Here is a 6,137-nt window from a genome sequence, read left to right on the forward strand (position 1 = left end):
TAGAAGTAGAGTAACCAGAATAAAAAATAGATGATACAACTGAAGATGTACAGGTATAGATATATAGATATTTATATACACAAATGCTGAAGAAGGTTACAGATAAATTAGACTGTGAGCCCACTGTCTTTTGGACTGTGAGCCCACTGTTGGGTAGGGACTGTCTCTATATGTTGCCAATTTGTACTTCCCAAGTGCTTAGTACAGTGTTCTGCACATAGTGAGTGCTCAATAAATACGATTGATGATGATGATGATGATAAATTAATATCTAAGTGCTCAAGTTGACCATTGGGTTGATGCATTCCAAGGTGTTGGGAGCTACTCAGGGAAGACTTGTTGGAACAGGTGGAATTTCTGAAGAATTTGAACTTGGAGATAACCGTGGTCAACAAAGGAGTCCTTAATTCATTGGTTGGTATTTATTGAGCCCCTATTAAGTATAGATCCTCCCAGGGTCACATCTGGGGAGTTTCCCGTACTCTACCAGTCTTGACTATGGGAGAGAGAGTCAAGCAGAGGCCTGTCCATTCCACTCCTTGCTTGGGCAGTGGCTAGTGAGTGGAAGGCCATCTGCTACAAGTCAAAACTCACTGTGCTGGGCAGCAGCGGTGTGGGAGAGACTCAAGGGCGTAGACTCGAGGTTTCTGCACGGAAGGAGGCAATGGTAAACCACTTTTGTATCTCTGCTACCAGATCGATTGCCGATGGAGGTGAAGTGTTCTGGGAGAGCTGTGTCCATGGCATCGCTATGGGTCGGAGATGAAAAGACAAGACTGAGTACAGAGCACTATATGACGCACTTGGGAGGATAGAAGAAAAGCAAGAAATGCAGTCCCTGCCCTCAAAGAGTTCACACTCAATTGGAAGGGATGAATAGGCAAAAGCATTAACAGGCCGGGGGAACAGCAAAAAGAACCAAGATAAAGTTCCTTCTGGCTAGCAATTTTGCCTATGGGTCAAAGATTTGTGGATTTCATTCTGTTTATTAAGTGTCTAACCTGTTTGCAAATCTTGTTAAGTGGCATGTTTCAAACGTATCACAGGCAGGAGTTCTTCTAGGTAATCATATTCTGGCAAAATGGATTGACTTCATCTGTTTGAAATCAGTACTCTTGCGGTGCGATCATGCAATATTCCACACTTCTCATTGTGTGAGCAAGAAATCATTCCCGCCTGGTTCTTTCTATTGATCAAATCCTCATGTCAACATATATACTCTATAGCTTCGTGTATAGACAGCTATATGATATACCAAGCGCTTAATACAGTGCTCTGCACAGAGTAAGTGCTCAACAAATACGACTGAATGAATGTATACATATATATATATATATATATATATATATATACCCCAACACATTCATGAGCTCATAAAGGCTCAAATCCTAATCTAGAGTAGTAGATTAAATGTTAAATATTTCATCTCCAGGAAAAGTTGTTTATGAAAGCATCAGTTTCACCTAGTTTTGATTTGCAGACTAGGAGGGAAAATAAACAAATATTTCAAAACTGATGTAGCAATATTTGCTAAGCTCAATATAATCTCAACGTAGAAAAACTTGTGTAATATTCAGAGGAGAAAAAAAACACGGTGTAATCAACATTATTTACTCAATTACTTTCTTTCCATATTTCTAGACAGGAATTTATCAGATGATGGAAATTATTCAAGACTGGGCTAACAAGAGGTAGAAGAGGAAGGCTTGGAATGGAATTTAGCCATTTAGTGTCATTCAGTCAGTCAATCACATTTATTGAGGGCTTACTGTGTGCAGAGCATTGGTACTAAATAATAATGACAATAATAATCATGGTATATGTTAAGTGCTTACTATGTATCAGGTACTGTATTAAGTGCTGGGGTGGATACAAGCCAATTGGGTTAGACACAATCCCTGTCCCACGAGGGGCTCACAGTCTCAATCCCCATTTTACAGATGAGGTAACTGAAGCACAGAGAAGTAAAGTAAGTTGCCCAAGGTCACACAGCAGACAAGTAGTGGAGCTGGAATTAGAACCCATAACTTTCTGACTCCTAGGCCTGTGCTCTATCCATTATATCCAGTACAGTGCTCTGCACATAGTAAGCGCTCAATAAATACGATTGATTGATTGATTGATGTCATGCTGCTTCACCCAAAAAGTGCTTGGGAGAGAATATAATGATAAACAGACTAATTCCCCGTCTACAATGAGCTTACAGTCTAGAGAGGTAGACATACATTAACATAAATAAATTACAGTGCAGTGGGTAACCTGTCTCACCCAATTCCATCTTTTCAGCTACCTCATGTGCAACATAGGATCTCACTGTCAGTAGCATCAATTTAGAAAATGGTGCTTTGGTCTCTAACACCCCAAATGCATCCACCAAATAATAGAAAAGTGAGGGAAATCTAAATTTCCAGAGCAGTGAGAGGTCAGCCATGTTTGCCAGCTTGTAAGTCCTCCAAAGCCAAAGGAAAGAGATGAGACTATTATGCGGTTGATTTCAGGGGGCAGGGAGGAGTGGAAATCTCTTTTTGCCTCAGTTACTCGTGAGATTAACCCTACCTTCCAAAAGGTGCCACCATCAAATGAGTTGTTAAATTACATCATCATTGGTTTTAATATGAATCAAGAATTGAAGGAAATTCCAGTCATATCAGAAAGCCAGTGAAGGCTTTGGAAAAGAGGGGTGACAAGGTTGAAATGAAATTTGACAAAAATAAGTACTGTCCCAAACGCTTAATATCACTGATGCTTTTTTCTTGTTCTTTTTTTTTCAAATGGTCCTTAAGTGCTTACTGATAATAATGATGGTACTGAGTTGTTAAATATCATCATCATTGGTTTTAATATGAATCAAGAATTGAAGGAAATTCAAGTCATATCAGAAAGCCAGTGAAGGCTTTGGAAAAGAGGGGTGACAAGGCTGAACTGAAATTTGACAAAAATAAGTATTGTCCCAAACGCTTAATAAATATCACTGATGCTTTTTTTTGTTCTTTTTTTTTAATGGTCCTTTAGTGCTTTCTAATAATAATGATGGTATTTGTTAAGCGCTTACTATGTGCTAAGCATTGTTGTGAGTGCTGGGATAGATACAAGATTATCAGGTTGTCCCACATGGGTCTCACAGTCTTTATCCCCATTTTACAGATGAGGCAACTGAGGCACAGAAAAAGTTAAGTGACTTGCCCAAAGTCACACAGCTGACAAGTGGGGGAGCCAGAATTAGAACCCACAACCTCTGACTCCCAAGCCCGGGCTCTTTCCATGAAGCCACACTGATTCTCGTATATGCCCAGTACTACAGTGCTCTGCACACAGAAAGCGTTCAATAAATACGATTGAATGAATACTAAATCATCAGGTTGGACACAGTGCTTGTCCCAGCTGGGGTTCACAATCTACTTTGAAGGGAGTGAGATTGAATCCCCCTTTTACAGATGAGAAAACCGAGAAGTTAAGTGATTTGTCTAAGGTCACAAGGCAGACAGGTGTGTGACCAGGAATTAATAATAATAATAATAATAATAATAATAATGATAATAGCGACAATAATTACTAACTATGGTACTCATTAAGCCCACTGTTGGGTAGACCCGTCTCTATATGTTGCCAACTTGTACTTCCCAAGTGCTTAGTACAGTTCTCTGCACTCAGTAAGCGCTCAATAAATACAATTGATTACTTGATTAAGTGCTTACTATGTGCCAGGCACTGTGGCTTGTATACTTTCCACTAGGCAACACTGTTTCTTAACATTGCTGCTGAAGCAGCGTGGCTCAGTGGAAAGAGCCCGGGCTTTGGAGTTAGAGGTCATGGGTTCAAATCCTGACTCCACCAACTGTCAGCTGTGTGTCTTTGGGCAAGTCACTTAACTTCTTCGTGCCTCAGTTACCTCATCTGTAAAATGGGGATTAAAACTGTGAGCCACCCGTGGGACAACCTGATCACCTTGTAATCCCCCACGGGGGGAACACAGTTTTAATCCCCATTTTACAGATGAGGGAACTGAGGCCAAGAGAAGTTAAATGACTTGCCCAAAGTCACACAGCTGACGGTTGGCGGAGCTGGGATTTGGACACTTGACCTCTGACTCCAAAGCCTGGGCTCTTTCCACTGAGCCACTGAGTACAAAGCCCAGGCTATTTCCACTGAGCCACACTGCTTCATCTGAGAAGCAGCATGGCCTAGTGGAGAGAGCAAAGGCTTGGGTGTCAGAAGGACCTTGGTGCTAATCCTGGCACTACAAATTGCTTGCTGTGTGACGTTGGGCTGGTCACTTCATTTCTCTGCGCCTTCATTTCCTTAACTGTAAAAAGGGGCTACCTGTTCTCCCTCCTACTTAGACCCTGAGCCCCATGTGGGACAGGAACTGCATTCAACTAATTCATTTATTCCTATCCCAGAGCTTAGAACAGTGTTAAACAAATAGTAAGCACCTACAGATAGCCTAAAAAAAAAAACCAAAAAAACCCCTGCATAGTCTCTTCCAGCATTCAGTGTAGTGCATTGCACACTGTAAGAACTTAAAGAAATGACATATCCCCTACCCTCAAGGATGTACAGAAAAATATTTAAAAGGAGAAAGCTCAATTAAAATTTCCCTTATTGGGTTGTAATTCTTTTAAGAGCACCAACCCAGGCTCATAGGAGAACTAGTTGTAAATAATAATAATAATGATGATATTTGTTAAGCGCTTACTATGTGCAAAGCACTGTTCTAAGCGCTGGGGAGGTTACAAGGTGATCAGGTTGTCCCACAGTGGGGCTCACAGTTTTAGTCCCCATTTTACAGATGAGGTAACTGAGGCCCAGAGAAGTTAAGTGACTTGCCCAAAATCACACAGCTGACAGTTGGAGGAGCTGGGATTTGAACCCATGACCTCTGCCTCCAAAGCCCGGGCTCTTTCCACTGAGCCACACTGCTTCTCATGATTGGTCCTTTCCAGGAGACCAGAAGGGGAAAGTGCAATAGGAAAATTGAGTTATCCTTGGAAGCACAAAACACTTTTCCCTCTCTTCTTCTGCCACCAGTTGGCAGACTGCTGACTGTGCCAAAGATAATTTACTGGTTCTCTGCTCTTCCAATTTAATTATATAATAGGACACATTTGTAATCCATTAGTTGTATTTATTGAGTTCTTACTGTGTGCTGAGGACTGTACTAAGCGCTTGTTCAATGTAACAGAGTTGGTAGACACATTCTCCGCCCATACAAGCTTACAGTCTAGAGGGGGAGACAGATGTTAATATGCATAAATAAATTAGGGATGTGGACATATGAGCTGTGGGGTTTAAGGAGGAGTGAATAAAAGAGGCAAATCAGGGTGATGCAGAGGGAGTGGGAGAAGAGGAAAGGGGAGCTCAGTCAGGGAAGGCCTCTTGGAGGAGATGGGCCAACAATAAGAGTTGGAAAGGGAAAGAGTCACTCTCTGTGTGATCTGAAGAAGGAGGGCATTCCAGGCCAGAGGTGGGATGTGGGCAAAAGGTCAGCGGTGAGTTGGATGAGATGGAAGTACAGTGGGTAAGTTAGCAACAGTGAGGATGATGATGATGATGTTTGTTATGTACTTACTACATGCCTAGTACTGGGGTGGATACAAGACCATCTGGTTGGATGCAATCCCTGTCCCACATGGTGCTCACTGTCTAAGTGGGAGAGAGATATGGACAATAGTAACAGTACAATCAGTCAATCAATCATATTTATTGAGTGCTTACTGTGTGCAGAGCACTGTACTAAGCGCTTGGGAAGTACAAGTTGGCAACATATAGAGACAGTCCCTACCCAACAGTGGGCTCACAGTCTAGAAGGGGGAGACAGAGAACAAAACAAAACATATTAACAAAATAAATAGAATAGATATGTACAAGTAAAATAAATAAATAAATAGAGTAATAAATATGTACAAACATATACATATATGCAGGTGCTGTGGGGAAGGGAAGGAGGTAGGATGGGGGATGGAGAGGGGGACGAGGGGGAGAGGAAGGAAAGGGCTCAGTCTGGGAAGGCCTTCTGGCGGAGGTGAGCTATCAGTAGGGCCTTGAAGGGAGGAAGAGAGCGAGCTTGGCGGATGGGCAGAGGGATTGGGGGCATTCCAGGCCCGGGGGATGACGTGGGCCGGGGGTCGATGGCGGGA

The 6,137-nt window shown here is 42.2% G+C and overlaps 1 non-coding gene across 1 annotated transcript; it reads left to right on the plus strand.

The window, feature by feature from the left end:
* Window positions 1–446: 446 nt before the first annotated feature.
* LOC119925049 lies at window positions 447–584 on the plus strand. The gene has a single exon (XR_005449721.1). It is a non-coding gene; the product is annotated as a small nucleolar RNA SNORA7 (small nucleolar RNA).
* The last annotated feature ends 5,553 nt before the right edge of the window (window positions 585–6,137 follow it).

The sequence above is a fragment of the Tachyglossus aculeatus genome, chromosome 2 (genome assembly GCF_015852505.1).
Source record: "Tachyglossus aculeatus isolate mTacAcu1 chromosome 2, mTacAcu1.pri, whole genome shotgun sequence".
NCBI lineage: Eukaryota > Metazoa > Chordata > Mammalia > Monotremata > Tachyglossidae > Tachyglossus > Tachyglossus aculeatus.